Here is an 18,105-nt window from a genome sequence, read left to right as displayed (position 1 = left end):
TGACACACAGCCACTGGAAAGGGAACTGAAACTCTGTTTAGTCATACTGTCTCTGCGAAGCAGAACATACCTTCTTTATTAGGAATCTTGTTTGGACTATTATTTAGAATCTTGTTAGAACAAATTCCTTTCACAGAGGAGTAAATTATATAAAAAGATCCCTCAAACAAAGAAACAAACAAACAAACAAAAAAACGCACAAAATTTCTTTATCCTGTAAATACCAAGCCACTTGCTTTCCTCTGCTCCTACAGAAATAACTTGTTTGCTTGGTTTAACCTCAGCTTGTGCATGTGACTTTTACCTAACAAATAACCAAACCCTGGACTGAATAAAGCCAACAGTGTTCTGTTCCCTCAAGCCTGTCTCAAAGCCAATTGAATTGAATGTGAAAACTCCTGCTGACCACAATGGGCTTTGGATCAGGAATAGATGCGTTTGCAGCATCACACCCCAGGGCACCAGCTTCTGTGAGAACACCTGGAGCAGAAGGTGATACTTAGCTGCCTGTCACACACAGGGATAGTGTGTGAAAGCTCCCATTATCGACTGTTTCATTAAGAATCACAGAAGGCTATCACACCAGAATTTTACACAATAATTTCCAGTAATTAACAGCGTAAATTATAATAATTGAACATGAACTGTTCAATTAAAAGCAATACTTGCTCTGTATGAGTGCGGTTCTGTGTGCAGTGCGAGAACAGGAATATTGTCTCTGTGTCACTGTGCTCAGCATGTGATGTGGAAAGGATACAGATGGGGTTGGAGACCCGCCTGATGGAAGAATATCAGGTTTTGATTGACAACTGCCTGTATGTAGAATGAGAGTTAGATAAGCAAAGTCTCATTTTTACTGTTCCTCATATAAGAAATGGAGAATCATAGTCACCACTCTAAAATTCTGCTAAGGTTGGGAAACAGTAGTGCTCTCACTTTGTGGATAGAAAAACCGAGGGAGATCTGTAGGCTGAACATTGCCTGTTCTGATGTGCAGGAAGGGAGGGGCAGAGCTTTGATTACTGATGCTGGCCTTGTTTCCACCACAAAGAACATTTCCCTCTTCTCCCTCAAACTTCCTTCAGCTGTGTCACTCCAATTATGAAAATAAATATCCTTTTTTTTTTTTTTTTTTTTTGTATCTCTGAATGCGTTGTAATAAAAGAAATGAATCCTCCTTGGCAAGAAATGAGGTTTAAGTAAAATCTGCAAGTCTGAAGGATGACTTGAACTGGTAAACAAACCACTTTCTTCCACCAAAGTCAGTGACTAACGGTTCTGACCCTGATATTTGAAAGTTCTGTCTTGCATGAAAACAGCCAGGACAAGTCCAAATGAATCTTTCCCATAAGCAGCAAAAATATAAAAGTGATAAAAGACACTCAAGAATATGACTTTGAGAAAATATACAAGGTATGTGTATCACAATTCTGGTTTAGATATGGCAATATGGTGTGTTCATTAAAATGGATGAGCTCAGCCCTGAACAAGAAATAACAAAATAAGGAGAATGAATCCAAATTTACAGAGAGTCTCATGGCTTTTTGTAGGTGTTCATATTTACCTGACTGTGGGTGTCCATTTTTCTCCAGCATATTTCTCCACATGCTCACCAGAGCAAGTAAGGACTGTAAGTTACACATCAGAACAGAAAATCCTCAGCATCTTCCTTTGCTTGGAAAAGGCATTAAGATTTGTTCCTGATGCCAAAATATCGGTGTGGCTGCAGTGCTGCCCATCTCACTTCGGCCACACAGTTGGTGGGCCAACACTGTTGTGAGGTGGCTGCTGTTCATCAAAAGATCTCCAGACTGACATGAGTTAAAACACCAGAGACTTTCTCAAACCTGCCTTGTCCATTTGTTTTTTCCTCTTTTCTCCCTTGCAATTACTTTGTAAATGGAGAAAATCCGCTCTACAACTACAGCAGTATCAAACCACCCTCTCCTGTAGCAAAGTTTCATCCTAGCCATCTTGGGCGCTTATGTCAAATCCCTCCCTTTTCTCTCCAGCCCTTTCTCCCTGATGTAATCTCCCGTCAGTGCATAATGCTAGGCAACCCAGGAAGATGATGAAGGGCAGTCTGCCATCCTTCCATGTACATGAATTTTGATTTATTTGATTTTAAAAGCATGAAGGGGCAAATCTTAGAACACTTGTTGGACAGGAAATCAGCCCATCATTATCTGTCAGGTGGGTGGGCATAATTGAAATGTAGCTATCTAAAAATACCAATACACTGTCCTTTGTGTAGCAGTTACCATTATGTTATTATCTTCATTTTTTTTTCTGTATTAAATCCTGGGTAACAGAGGCTGAGGAGAAGGCTGAGTTCAAAAGTTAAGGGCTACTTACTGAGCTAGCACACTTCTAAGTTTGGAGAGAAATGACTGAATACGGGACACTCTCTAAGTATATTTCAAAGATGAGACTACTCCAGCAGGCTTATAATTTACAATATGAATCAAAACTTAAGTCTACCTCCAAACATGGAACAGACCATATTTAAAATACCTTTCTATGGTACTGCAGCTAAATGGCATTTCTTTCTTTAATGTTCTAAGGATTTTGTTCAGTTTCATTCTGCTGCTCCCTTACAATAGTATTTTCTAAGTCCTACATCTAGGTATGGATGTAGAGCTCTTCTGTTCTTCATCTGTGTCTAGCTTTATTTTTTTCACCATTTCCATCAGGTACTATCTTCCTGAAGCTGGCATCCTCTCACACGTGTTATGTGTACCATTTTTCATGCTTTTTCACAGAGTAAATAATAATCACAGTGTGCACAGCATCAATTTTCCTAATTCCACTCCTCCCACCAGCAACATCTCCTTCAGCTTCACTGAGCTCATTTTGCTGTAGACTTATCCTAGATAAAGATATGTACATCTCACCAATGCCAGCACGCAGTCGTCTTTCTCAGCTTCCAAATTATTGTTGTCAAGTTCCTCCCATGTCACTGCTCACCAGGCTAATGGTATACAGTTTAAAGGAAGAGTGACAGATTGCTGGAGCAGAAGATTCCCTACTTCGCTGCCTCTCTCTTTTCCAAAGCAAAAACCAGGCAGCCCAGAAGCAGAAGGGACAGGGTGGGACATGAGTTGAGTGGGGAAAGTAGCTGTTTGCAGCAGGTCAACAGTAGGAAGGCAGATGGACTGCCAGAAGAACTCTCCTACTGAAACTAGGCACAAGGGCTTTGGCTGTCATTATAAATAAAAAGTAACACAACAAGTACTCCATCAGTATTTCATGGTACCAGATTAATGTTGCTGCTCATTCATGGGCCATGACACAGTGCTAAGGGATTTCAGGAGTATAAAGTTAATCTTCTTGGATAACCCTCTGAAATTCCTGCAGGACCACAAAGGACGCACAGCAAGACCTCTCTGGTGCACAAGGGGGAAGGAAGAAGTCTGCTTGTGCAAACTGGCTACCACCAAAAGTAAAGTTTGATTAATGTATGCATCAGATTTTCAAGTGAGTGTCTTCAGAGAAAAGGATGGCAGGCAAAATAACAACTTTTTTTTTTTTTTTTTTTTCTAAGCAAGACAGCTAGTTTGTTAATCTTTGAATCTTCTTTTGTCAGCAGCATAGCCAGCTTCTCCGGGGAAAATGAGTCACAGATTTATTTAAATAAATGACAAAGGAAAAGAATAAATAAGTCTCCCAAAACAACTTGTATCGAGGATCAAGGCAAAAATGCTTTACAGCATGTAGCCGTAGCAGGTACCACAATCCACATTAAATGTCAGTGCTGTCTCTTGCTCACCTTATCTACTAAAAAGTAGATAAGTCACCACCATACACATTTGTGATAGTTCTTTTTTCTTCTCATCTTTTTACTGTCTTATACAAAGACAAAATACTGTTTTTGTTCTGCTTATAAGGACAAACTGTTCTTCAGGAAATGTCAAAATGTTCCTGACATCCATGTTGTTGCAACTCCACATAGGAAACCGAACAACCAAACGCATCACTTTTTGCCACTCAGACTCTTCTCTCCTTTTGAAAACTTTTCTCTTAGGCCTTTGTCTGCACTATTGAATTGAAAGGTACACTTCCCAAACACCTTTCCAGTCGTTTTGAATGCTCATTAGTGAGAACAGACTGGAAAACATGAAATCCTCTTAGAAACACTTGAGAAATAGAATAGCCAAGTAATACTGCTAGAGCCAGATTGATTGATTTTGTGTCTTGATGGTCTCCTGCTGTAAGATAAATTTCAGCATCTTGTTTTATTTAAGAAGAACTTCAGTTTTTTTATTTTTTTGTTTTACTTTTAAGTAAGAGGAGTGTTCTTCAAGCACCTTTTTTACAAAATTCTGTAGGTTCAAAAGTGTTCAAGTAAGGAGAACAGAAAACTTATTGAATGCAGTACTTCCCACTGTGCAACTGAGATGAAAACCACATCTCCTTGCTACACACTTGCCATGCTTCCACATCCTCTTCTGCGGCTGTTGCACTCTTGTGGCTTTGCCTGCTCTTCCCAAAGACGACAGACTAGGAACATTGTGATACATGCTAATATAATCTTTACACTTTATCCTGAAGCAGTACAGGACCACAGAAAAGGAAAAAAAAAAAAAAAAAAGTTAGGAGCAGTCATGATTTTAATGAAGACTGTCCAGAGATTATGATAATGACTAATAATAACCTGGACATTTGCATAACAATTTTTGTGAGGTCTCTGTTTGGTGTTTTTCCCCACCAATGAAATTTGCAACACACTTATTTGCCTAGTGGTGGGCAGCACACAAATATAAGCAAGCAGTCTTTAGGATTTCTATAGCATACACAGATGTCTTGACTGTTTTGGGCGTAGAATAAGAGACCACACATTTCTTAATAATTGGCATGGCAAAACAATATAGACAGAATAGACGTATATAGACATATATAACAATATAGACAAAATACACAAAAGTTAAAAGTGAAGCACTCAGGAAAAGGAGTAAATTCTTTAGCTTTATTATTAGTATTATTATTTATTTAATTATTTTTATTATATCACTGAAGTTGAAACGAGTTTCTGTTATTTTTCATGGCAGAAAGATGATTTGGCTTTCCAGTACCTCCAGAGACGCTAACTAACAGGGAAATTAAATTATTTCCAGTCTCAGTGAATCTATAATGCAGAAGCATGTTTGGGTCTACAGACTTCCTACATCTTATGTCTCAGCCTGGGCTATTACAGCTCATACATGACATTCTTGACATGACGTCTGAAAGTTTGCTATGTTGTTTACATGTTTTCAATTTGGTTTCTTTGCAAAGTGAAAAAAGCTGGACACACATCTGTGTTCTCCTGCTCTGGATGTTACCTACTCTATCTTCATGTACCAGGGGCAATATCATTTCTGATAATCTGAAGCAATGGCATCCGGATGTTATTTTCAAAACTTGTTATCACTTAGTCTCAAAACAGTCAGGTTGAGATAGCAGGATCACACCATCCCTTCATTTCCTGCATTGGTCCTCTCAGAAGAAGCACTGAGTCAAAATCCAAGATCTTGCTTGCTATCTTGCTCCTGCTGTTCAGGTGCTCATCAGTTTGGGGTGCAGAATCTGAAAGGCTGGCCAAAACTGTAAGATAATGACAGGAGCTGACAATTTTTGCCCCTTGGTGACGTACAATTTCTAGATATATCTTGTCTGTGCTTTCATTAGAAATGGTTCAAGATGGGCAATTAACTTTGTTAAATATTAAGGACTACCACAATGATCTTCTGTCCAAATACAAAATATATTTTTTCTTAACTTCTGCTTTCTCTTGTACACAGTACCTGGATTTTCTGATCACTTCCACATAGCTTATGTTATAGGAAAGAGCAGAGAAAAAAGCTATGTAATGTATTAGTCATAATGCTTTTGTACTTATGGAGAACGTGCAGATGCTATGGTGAAGTTCACCTTCTGCAAACCTACACAGGGTAGAACAGGTTTATTGTGAGCTTTTAGACACTGAGTACACAGTGCTCTGATGTACAGAAAAACACATTACAAGAATAATAATAGCACTAAGTAATGGTACAAATTTCCCGTTGTGAAAGAAAATAAGGAAGAGGAGAAAGGGTCATGATACCGACAACCTAATCAGAAGTTATTTGCAGTAAGTAATAAATGAAGTGACATTAGCTGAAGGCAGTCAATACCAGGCAAGAGAGCAAGTCACTTTCCAAATGTCTCTGAGTGACCAAAAGCAATGACAGACACAAGTTATAGTCAAAAATACAGTTCAACAAGGAAAAAAGGCTGATGCATCAGCTATGCTGGGGAAAAAAAAAAAAAAGAAAAAAAAAAAAAAAAGAAAAAAGAAAAGTCAAATGCATCCCCTACTATGAAATAAGAAATGAAGCTTGAAGCTCAGTGTGGGGAAGGGGAACAACCTTATTCCTCCTCTTATATTTTGGCCATTCATCCTCACAGTCTTCATTACCCATTGCAAAATGTATACATATCCCCTGTCATACACATATACTTTCTGATCTCTGCCACAGAGCCTCATATCCTTCCTGAAGATTTACACCTGGCCTGAAATCCTAGAGAAGTTTGTCCACCCACAGGCACATACTTTAGAAGTAAGTTAGGAATTACTTAGACATCAGATTTAACTACCTAAGTTTCCAGAGGCCCTGGTAACTAAGATTGCAGTTATGTTGTATTTTTCATGATTTTTCATATTGCCACAGGAACACAAGGAAGTGAGTATCTTTACTGTACCTCCTAGTCTTGTTACTATGGTCACATGTGCACCACACCTTTCCTCTGTCCTCTCCCATCAGCTTGTTCCTCAGACTTTGAACTACGAATTCTTTGAGGGAGAACCAAAGGAGCTTTTCCCTCTGCCTCCATAGCCATTACCCCAGAATCCCAGGAACATTTCCTGAAGCACACACAAATGAATAGCTGTGGAAGCCAGCATATGCATACATCAGTACTGCATTCTTTATGTGAATCAGGGAGTGATTTGGTCTCCGCTTGCTCTCTCTGTGGAAGAAAATTACTCCGACAAATCCACTTGAAGAGGCTCAGGCAGCAAACGACTTATGGTATGCTGTGGTCTGCCCGCATAATGCCCTCTGGTAAGGCAAGTAGTGCAGTGCAATATAAAAAGAACAGAGAGAAGATGAATTTATAATTCAGCAGATTATAGGATATATGGGAACAGGACAATCTTATGCACTAAACCAACACACATATATACCCAAATTTGGTTACTGAAGAAGGCCCAAGTCCCCTTCTGATCTTACAGGCACGAATGAGGAACATTTCCAACTAGACCAGAGTGAATCAAGGGTAGTGATATTCACAGGGAGGTTGGTAGCAACACAGATCCTTGTGCAAGTGCTTACAAAAAGGAATAGTAAGGAATAGTCTCTTTCCTTGCGAAGAAAGAGAAGTTGACTTGTAGGAACATGTGGGCACAAATTGCTGAAAGACAGGAGCACAAGCATGGCAGAGAAGTAAGAGACTATAGGTGTGCTTGTACATCAGGAGAAAGAATGACTAACTGAGGTCTATCTGAGGTAAAGAAATTACCTGGCAAACTAAAGAGACAAGAAAGGGTAATTCTGAAAAATGACTGAGGAAGAGGGATGAAATCATGTAATGAGGAGTTTATTTGGATGGCAGGTAGGATGTAGGCAGGGAGGAAGAGAGGCATGGTAAAGCCTGGGGAGAAACCAGCCTTATTGGAGGATATATACATCCAGCAGAGACTATGGATTAGCAGCAAATTAGGTAGCAGTAAAACAGGCATGTATGTGCTTAAAAGTTTGTGTGTACAATTACCACAATAGGCCCACATACAGAAAACCTGAAGAGTCTGCACATGAGAGTTTAACACACTACTTTAACATGCCACAAGCTATGTCTTCTTAACTGAAGATTCAGTATTTGCAATGACCCCTGATGTTGTGGGGACTCCTCAAAACAAGTAGCTACAATGCGAGCTTCTGCACACCAGCTCCCTACCAGGGCAAAAAGTCCCTGGCTGCTTCACATTCAGACTTCCCCAGGACTCTCGGAGGCAGAAGTGGGTTTGGTGAAAGAGCTACCTTGCTGTCATGAAACTCAGTGCTTCTCTCCAGCTAGGTAGTAGGTGGTAACAGCCTACAGCAAGACACCTGGTTAAAAGGCTTTGAAGTCCCTAAGCATTCAAAACATGGGTCTATTTCACTGAAAAAGCAAGGAAAGCTCTCAGAAGCATTTTACTGTTTCGTTTATGCCAATGACAGATGACTTTTGTTTTATTATCTTTGTCATGGCTAGGTAACATTCCATAATTATACTGAAAAACATAATCATATCTTATTTGTATGATTCTTCCTCCTTCAAACTTACAAGCTATATCTTTTAGCTTTTTGATAAACAACAAAGATTTGAAGTACTGATTTGATTGGTTTATGAGCACTTTTAAAAGATCAGTGTAAGGCTACATTTTGTCCTTGTTTACTGTCATGAAACTCAGGCAAATTCCAATAAACAGATAGGTATACATTGTGTAAAAGATGTAGGCAGTGCTCATATGGGCAATGCTAGACCCAACCTCAGATGGGTCTGAATCACACCTGGAGAACTCTGTGTCCTACATGTGGGCTTCTTCCCTGTTCAGGTTCAGTAGCACCTCACTGACATGGAAATTCTTGTGTTTAGCCAGTTTTGCACCGCACACCTTCATACTTCCTTGCCTGAACACAGGAGAGCATCATTTTCTTGTGATGCTGTGGTTCTGTTGGACACTTTGAAAGAGCTGAAGTGTAACCAAATCCAGGCACCCACTCTTCTCTGACTGAAGTAAAACTTGCCTATTTCAATTTTTCATTTCTGTATTCTGGCTTCATTGTGCCAAGCACACAGAAAGAGAAGTCACTATTTCGATACCAAGAATTACTCACAGCAGTCTGTTTAAGGAAGGAAAAAATAAAATATATACATATATATATATATATAAAGGAAAGAAAATAAAAATAAATAAATAAAAAAAAAAAGAAAATCCTGAAGAGAAATTAACCATTTCATTGCTAATTACTCATACGGGTCTGAATACTACATTTAAAGCAAAGTCAGCTTAACCTTCAGCTCTTAATTGGGCAATCAAAGTACTGCTAAAGTACCAGAAGCTAATTTTATTTTCTTTACAGCTGCAACAAAGCCTGCTTGTCGTTGTCATTAGGGTATTTCTAAATCTAGCATTTTTCAAGTTTTTATTATTTGTCTAGTTTCTTTAAGAACCAAATCAAAGGCAAAGCTGTTGACAACTTCAAATAATTCACTAGTGCTTATTGTTGGTGCTAGCACCTATTCCACTGTGTTCACAAAGAGCAAATATCAGTCTGATAGCTGCTCAGATGTTTGAGTGAAGTGTTGGGGTGATGGCTACAAGACTAGGTTCTCAGGGTTTCTACTGACTCAAGTTCTTTGCTTTCACCATGAAGCTCCGCATAACTATTTTCCCCCATAATTTATTCTTACTCTCGCTTCAGTTACTTCTTCTACCCACAAATGGCCTGGGTTACCTGAAATATTCTATTTCACTCACAAATGCTGCTGGAAATCCAAACCAGAATAATTCTTTTAGCTTTCTTTAGTGGACAGGATTTTGGAAAGCAAAATGTTTTTGCTCAACTTCATAAATGTTTATTTAGGTAGTGAAATATTTTTTTATTAACTCAGTTCAAGGGTAGTAAAAGGTCCTTGATGTTGCAAATATAAGTGAGCTATTGTAGGATAATTCTATAAAGCCATCCTAGCTTGAAGGAGAGCTGTTATATCCAAAAGATTTTGCAAAGACATTTTCCTAATTAATAAAATATATTTTCTGTCCCTGTAAACTTTTTCGCAACCACATCCTTAGGCCAACACAGGTGCTGGAAAGCTCTACCAAATCACTTTGGTTCAGCCTGCCTTCGGAGGAAGATCACAGAATCACCTCCAAGATCACCAAGTCCAACCTGTGACCTAACACTAACAAGTCCTCCACTAAACCATATCACAAAGCTCTACATCTAAATGTCTTTTAAAGACCTCCAGGGATGGTGACTCAATCACTTCCCCGGGCAGCCCATTCCAATGCCTAACAACCCTTTCAGTAAAGAAGTTCTTCCTAATATCCAACCTAAACCTACTCTGGCGCAACTTTAGCCCCTTCCCCCTTGTCCTGTCACCAGGCACATGGGAGAATAGACCTTGTTACAGCTTCCTTTAAGGTACCTATAGAGAGCAACGAGCTCTCGCCTGAGCCTCCTTTTCTCCAGACTAAACAAGCCCAGCTCCCTCAGCTGCTCCTCATAAGACTTGTTCTCCAGACCCCTCACCAGCTTCGTTGCCCTCCTCTGGACTCACTTGAGCACCTCGATGTCCTTCTTGTAGTGAGGGGCCCAAAACTGAACACAGTACTTGAGGTGCAGCCTCACCAGAGCTGAGTACAGGGGGACAATCACTTCCCTAGCCCTGCTGGCCACACTGTTTCTTATGCAAGCCAGGATGCTGTTGGCCTTCTTGGCTACCTGAGCACACTGCTGGCTCATATTCAGCTGACTATCCACCAATACTCCCAGGCCCTTCTCCGCCAGGCAGCTCTCCAATCACTCATCTCCCAACCTGTAGCTCTGCTTGGGGTTGTTGTGCCACAGGTGCAGGACCTGGCACTTGGCCTTGTTGAACTTCATACAGCTGGCCTCAGCCCATCGGTCCAGCCTATGCAGATCCTCCTGCAGAGCCTTCCTACCCTCAAGCAGATCGACACACGCACCTAACTTGGTGTCATCTGCAAACTTACTGAGGCTGCACTCGATGCCCTCATCCAGATCATCGATAAAGATATTAAAGAGGACCGGCCCCAGTACCAAGCCCTGGGGAACGCCACTAGTGACCGGCGTCCAACTGGATTTGACTCCATTCACCACAACTCTTTGGGCCTGGCTATCCAGCCAGTTTTTAACCCATGAACCAATACATGTTGCTGTGCTTTTCACAGTAATCTGATGACTTCTAAGGAAGCCCCAGAAGAAAGAAACTGCTTGATATGTGAATTCTAATACAGAGAGAACAGAGCTCACCCTGGGCTGCAAGTGACCCTGGTGCACTGAAGCACCCCTTAATGAGTTATTGAAGTCTCTTACTGCTGTGCTTGACATCTCAGTGACTTTAACATTCACCAAAAAAAAAAAAAAAAAAAAAATCAATAGGACATAAGTTTGCAGTTTGAGAGTTTGTGTTGAACTGCTTTTCTTCACCCTCTTCTAAAATTGTATTTTAAATCTGGATCATCAGTTCCACTTCTTTCCCCTGCTCTGTATGTTGCATTCAATCTCTATTTATGACTTAGCACATATTTTACTTCATATATAATATTTCTTCAATATCAAATGAATAATTTATCATTTTAATTTCACTTTTTGACACACATCATGTTTATTCTAATATAATTCTAATCAGTCATGTATCCTCTACAGCATACCTGTTCAGTCTTGGTAGCAATCCTGTTTACTTATTTTAGTGAAATTTCTGATAGAAAAAATCTGCCTCATTCTATGGTAACTCACCAAGAAAATAGACTGAGATTTGAGAAATGTGTCTGCCTTTAGCCTTATAATTAAGTTAAACAATGACCCTGATTCATGAGACTTCCTAATTTTATTTACAGAATATTTTAATGTGCTGATAAAAAAAAAAAAAAAAAATCAATTATAATTCACTGAAATATATACCCTGATAGTATAAATTTACATTTTGATCCTGCAGTTAGTTATGCACGTGCTTAACTTTATCTAACTGGAAGTCTTCTGCTCTTTTCATTCAAATTTGACAGTACAAAAAGGGGAATGAACTAGGAATATGCTCCGTAACCTTCAGGAATGGATCACAGGGTCAGATTTGTCCATCTCAGACTGGGAGACAGCAGTCTTCTCCAGTGGATCAGACACCTAAACATTATCTAAACCTCCACAGAAAGGCTAGTATGGTGGCACAGATAATTGAGAACATCTTGTCCCTAAATTTTCTGGGAACGAGCCAGGTACAGCCTGCTCCCATTGAACAACACTGCTGAAATTGAATTTCAAATAAATGAAGAAAATACCCCTGAACCAACAATCTCTTGAGGACTAAAGGTGGAAACAAGTAAGGTATACGATTAGCCACAGTACACACTAAAACATTTTTCTTTGCAATTTATTTGAGATTAATTTTTTGCTCAGGTGAAGGGTTTTATCTGCAGCACTCTACTTGCTCCTACCTCCCTATATTTAGATGACTCTTTTTTTTTTTTTTTTTTTTTTCCTTTGCATTTTTCCTGAAAGGATATGACTGATCACAGCGATTTATAAACTCCCTGACTTTCATGCTATTTCAGAGTGTCTCTTTTCCATTAGAGAATAGGCCTAATAGGTGAAATTCATACTAGTTATAAGGCTAAACAAGTCAGTGGAATTACACCTGGGATTCATTTGGTTTAATTTCTTTAGCCTTTCAATATACTTCCATTTTATGAAAGCATGAATCATCTCTATTACCCTCCAATGCCCTTGCTCTAGGACATTAAACAGCCTTACTATCTTAGAGCTTCGCAGTCATAGAGTAGCTCAAGAAAATAGACATATTTCAATCAAACTTCCAGTAAAATATACTAAGGAGAAGGTTTTATGGTCTGCCTGAGCTTATTCAGTAATTGAGGAGAATTATTGTCCCTTAAAAAAAAAAAAAAAAAATAGTAAACTCTTAAAACCAGATCTCTACCTCCAAAGATTATTGCCTGTTGTTCAGGAACAAACACCAAACAGCCATTTCTACGGTATGTACTGAGCCAGTCAGATAATTTCCACATGGTTGAATTAATGTGTTTTAAATTAATTCAATTAAAATTACCTATAATTAAGACAGGTGGCTTACAAAGAGTCATTTCCATTTTGGTAAATGATCCTTCAGTAAACATGCCCTTCCACCAAAACACCTGGATAAAATGCTTTAAATAAGAACCAAGAAAAACAAAACAAAACAAAACCCACCTATTTTTATATCCCAAATGATAACAAGGCTATGCAAACAACCAGTACAAATGGGACGTCTTAAAAGATGAGAGGGGAGAAAGTAAAAAAAAAAAAAAAAAAAGTGCTTTTATAAATGACATGAATCAAACGTGGCTAGATCCTTCAGCTATTTTTAGCTGGAACATAACCGAGAACAGAACTTTTGTTTAACTTTCTTAATGTACGTGGGCCACTGATGCATAAGGGAAAGTCTTGCTCTTATCTGTCATACAAATAACTTTAGTTTGCAGGCCTGCATACCTATTTATCTGGATCTTTTGGTTATAAAAATTTAACAGTCAGCTTTTTCCCTTGTTTTTATTGTTATCAATTTAACATTTTTTGTCTGCTGTATTCTGAGTGAGAGATGGGCTTAATTTTGACATATCGGACCAGAGCTTTTCTCCCACAAGCCATAGCAAAATTAACAAGCAAGGCCAGTCTGAGCAAGTGTTTCACTCTTCAGAGCAGAATTGGGTGGGATTTCCTACTGAGATGCAGGCAGCTCACCACAGACACTGCGCTTGCCGTTTGACTCGCTAGCTGAAGGTGCTCTGATGCTACAGAATGACTGCCTGAAAGAAACACTTTCAAGGTGGCTACAGATTGCTTGTCTGTGCTGACATTTAGTAGCCTTAACATTTTATGTTAAACTGGAATTACCACCCTTGTGAGCTACTTGGAAGCTTTTGCATCCTCCACACAGCTGGCTGAAGTGCATACCTGTGTAACGTGTTGTGTGAGATCGGGAACTGCTGAATGCTCTCAAACAAAATTTTCCCATCTGCTAAGCTAATGACATCTTCTAAAATTTCTATGAGCTCTGAACATTTCCTTTTTTAGCTTTGCAAGCATGATCATATTACAGCCTGACACCCAACAGTATAAACTAATCTTTTTTTTTTTTTTTTTTTTTTTTTTTTTTAAATCCTCAGAAGAGGATTGTTCCCCATTTTGTCTTATTAAGCAGACAGGGAAAGAGGAAAACAGATAGGCACAATCACCAAGCAAAACTTCTGTTTCTAGACAGATTGAAACCAACACAAAGGCACTTTTGGAAGACACATTCTACAAAGATGCATCTTTCCCAGAAACACACAGACCTAATTGCATTGCCTCACAGGAACTCCAAGGGAGTTTTGTTTGCAGAAGTATGGAGTTGAGCTTTTCAAAACAACCCCCTAGAAATTATAACTGTGTTAGTATAACTGGTGTTCTGTTTAACGTTGTTCTAGCACTCCAAACATTTACTTCTTGTTTTACATACTTCTGCATTTACTTTGTGTTAAGACCTTATCTGAGAAGTCAAAAATATGAAGGATGCTTGCCTTGTTTTCCCATTGAACATACATCCTTAGAGATGGTGGATTTTGTTTTTCTAGATTCCAGTCAGCACTGGAGATGAGTAGAAACCTACACTTCCCTCCTGGAGTCCTATGTGAATCTGGGTAGAGAACTGTAGATGGTGGCATTTCAGGCAACTGGCTTTTCCCCACTTGTTCTTGAAGAGGCTACAAAAGGCTACAGGGGCCATGGGAGACATTTTTCTCTTATCTTCTTTGCCACATTTTATGTCTCAGTTTAGAATAAGCAGTTGCAAAGTTTATTTTATTCATGAGTTTGAGTTTTTCCTCAAACCTTCCCCCTGTCCCCTTTTAAGAAATAATTCTGTATTTTATTGGATGCAGACAAAGAGTCATGACCCTTCCACAGATCTGCATGCTGCACTTATTCTGAAATCACAGGTCACATTCTGTTCCTTATAGCGTCGACCAAACCAGTACAGATTTGTTCAACACAACAAAGGTTTAGGAGAGAGTTGATAGAAATCTCTTCAAATATCCCTCCAAGAAGTCTTGTTCATTCATTCATACTGAGGAAAAAAATAAAATAAAATGGATTTGTTGTAACACCCATCCCAAACTGTAAAGAGTCCATCAAATTCATGAAGACTGTGTGGAGACCCAATAGGCCAGGTCCAAGCCCACACATTGCTTTGTGTTCAGAGCTGTTCATGGCCAGTGCTCCCTCTGTCACAGAGAGCTCCAAAAGCCTTGCAGTGATACAAGTGTCTCTACAGGACAGGCCTGACAGCCTCCATCTGGAGGGCCACATGGGCAGTGGCTCTCCCCCATTTCACTTCATGAAACACTCTTCCTCTCTGAAGGAGGAAGAACTGCTTCCACAGAAAAATTGTGGGTACCGTACTTCTGTACTGCTCAGCCAAGAACTCTGTAAGGCACTGACAGGCATGGCCAAAGAACAAAATCTGAATATAAATCTAGAAGTGATTTATTTATTTTATTTTATTTATTTATTTATTTATTTTTAATCTAACCACATTCATATACTAAAGAAGATTCTTACTCTGCTGTTTCAATGGAGGGGATAGAAAGACTAAAAAGACCTTCTTGATCACATGTATGTAAAACCCAGCAAAGAGAAGAACATCAGAAAGGCTAGGAAATTTTAAATAAAAGGGTTCTTTTCTGCTTGTTTATTTTGTTCAAAGTGATAAGGAGACAAGCACAACTCATTAGGAATGCTAGACACTTATGAAACCTCATAAAATATTATTAAAAAAAAAAAAAGCTTACAAGAGGTAGAGAACACAATGGTAGAATACAGCAGATGAGAGCATAACTACTCACAGGACAGCAAGAAGGGATATTGAGTATCAGAGAAACAACTAGAACATTATCTCAATTTCTGACTTTCAACTGACTGCAGCAGAATGCCAAGGGAAAGCTGAATTATGGCCAAGAGGGAAAGAAAACTTGAACACCATTCAAATATATAACAACACATCCACATACAGGAATGTGTGCCTTACAGGTAGACTTCTGGGCTTCAGCATTTCCATTTAGGTCACTTCTGGTACAAAAATAAGCTTTCTACACTCAGTCCTTAATAACAGGGTCTTAGAATGAATTCTCCATCCTCCATTAAAAGAGGCAAACTCTCCTCACTTGCTGTGCTGCTACATTCACTTCAAAGGTAGTAATTACTGCCTAGATGCTAGTTAAGGAAACAAGCTGTGTCTATTCAACAGCATTCTGCTATCAGAAGTGATAACTCAGAAGCTGTCAATAGGCAGTCACGACAACACTGTAGCATAAAAATTGCTTTCACATTTATGAGATAAATAATACTTTCCCACCCAATTGGCATCAAATGTCTACAACAACAGATATTCCAGCATCTACACATTGAGTTTCACAGCAGCCAAGAAAGCTACCTGGAAATAACCACATTGCTTAAGTTTGTATTAGCTGTCAGCTGATTTGCATGGTCAAATGGTCAGCATGGAAGAGGGTTACCTCAAGATCAGTCTGTTGGCTGATCTTGCCCAATTGTGTTCTCCAAAATGCAAAGTACCTTAAAGTTCATGGTTCATGTATGCCTTCAGTCCCACGGCACGGTCCTTCTGGAACAGGGACTAGGTATGAGCTAAAAAGAGGAGAGAGCCATCGGTAGAGCTGTATGCAGTCACTGCGAGGGACATTCAGGAAGGCAACAGTAGCTCTGGCTCCCACCACCCCTTTGAAAATAACCTGCCATCTCACAGCTACCGGAGAAGCAAATTGCCAATGGAAAAAACTCGCTGCTTTTAAAACTCAGGAGGGCTGAAACAACTTGATGTTGTACAAATAAAAAAGCTCTTGTGTGCAGAGTGTGTCAGCAGGGAAAAACAAGAAAAGGAACACTGAGGAAAAACAAACTTCTCAATCAAGGAAATGACTCAACCATTTGTACAACGGCAAGAGAGTCTCCACCTGACATTTTTCAAGGGTCAAATACACACAAGTGGAAGGGGTGATGGGATTTTATTAACCACTGGATAGGTTTCTTCTGACACAGAGGACCCAAGCTGAGTAAAACTCTACTGCTGTAAATCCAGAGCAATGCCACAGGAGTTAAGCTCCTCTGGATGTACACCAGGGCAACTGAGATCAGGATCATCCCACAAACTGTGCGTATCAGCCAATTATTTAGTTAATAAAGTGAAAAGAGCTTGTTTATAATGGGATATTTTAGTGGATATCTGTGGTACCATAATCAGTTAGCAGAAATAGAAATAAATTTGCATAGATATATACTCCTTTTGTGCACTGTCATCTCTATTTTGAATGTTTAATCTAGACATAAAAAGAAGAGAAAAAATGAAACTATATGTTTAAACAGTTATTTTAAATTAGCCTTCAAATCACTTATGTATTTATTTTAGCATACCATAAAACCACATTAAGTCTACATTGATCTACCCAAGAATTCAGCACTTCCCAATATAATGTTCTCTTCCTTATGTTCTCTCCGAGATGACCATTCTTCCCTCTGGACTTTCAGATTAAGTGGCATTACTTCATGGAACTCTGCACAAACCCAGCACAAAACCCTGACTGCAGGTACTAGTCATAAAAAATTACTCTCCAGGAAGTTACTAGAATAGTAATTCAAAGATCAGCATTTTGAAGTAGATAGGAGTTTGTTATGGAGAGAATATTGTATTTCAAAATGCTGCAAAATCAATTGTACCACTTCTCCACCACCACCTCAATGTCTTTGCAAGAGGAATTGATACAATAAAAAAGAATACATTTACAAGACAAATTGCAGTCTTCCCTGTAGCTTTTAGCACTCTGTTAAATTAGTTTTCCTCTTGTGCTTGTCAATTATGCCTACGTTATTGGTTTTGCTTAATTAACATAATCCAGAAAACTTCAGCAACATAACTATTCTTGGACACTGGTTATGAGATATGCTTCATTTATTTTACTAGTATAGTTGTAAAACAGCAGGAATGGGGGTCTACCTAAGATCCAGAATCTGAAAGGACTAGCATCAGTCAAGGGAAACAGTAAATGGCATGTATGACAGTCACACCTACCTGTGCTGCAGGAGCAGAAAAGTACATGGTTGCCATCATGCTGATACACATACATAGCCCAGCTCTGGAAATGTAATAGCTAGAGCTCTGTTAGTCCCCCTTTCAACCTATTTTCTTTCCTTATACCTTCCCTTACCACCTCCTTCAGTAAATCGTGCCTGGTGTCATTAGGGAACCACAGAACTGCAA

General features: G+C 39.1%; 1 protein-coding gene across 4 annotated transcripts in view; it reads right to left on the bottom strand.

Annotated features, from left to right (window-relative positions):
- The window catches only part of PKIB (cAMP-dependent protein kinase inhibitor beta), a 56,278-nt gene that overhangs the window by 6,090 nt on the left and 32,083 nt on the right, over positions 1-18,105 (bottom strand). The window contains exon 1 of one of the 4 annotated variants that reach the window (XM_082756478.1): positions 16,407-16,461. The exons of the other annotated variants lie outside the window; for them this stretch is intronic. The gene's annotated coding sequence lies outside the window, so the exon portion shown is untranslated. Of the gene's footprint in view, positions 1-16,406; positions 16,462-18,105 lie in introns of those variants that run through there. 4 annotated transcript variants of the gene reach the window in all.

Source organism: Aythya marila (assembly GCF_965140915.1).
Source record: "Aythya marila genome assembly, chromosome: 3".
In the NCBI taxonomy this organism is placed as follows: domain Eukaryota; kingdom Metazoa; phylum Chordata; class Aves; order Anseriformes; family Anatidae; genus Aythya; species Aythya marila.
Note: the sequence above shows the minus strand (reverse complement) of the source record. Positions and strands in the feature narration are given on the sequence as shown.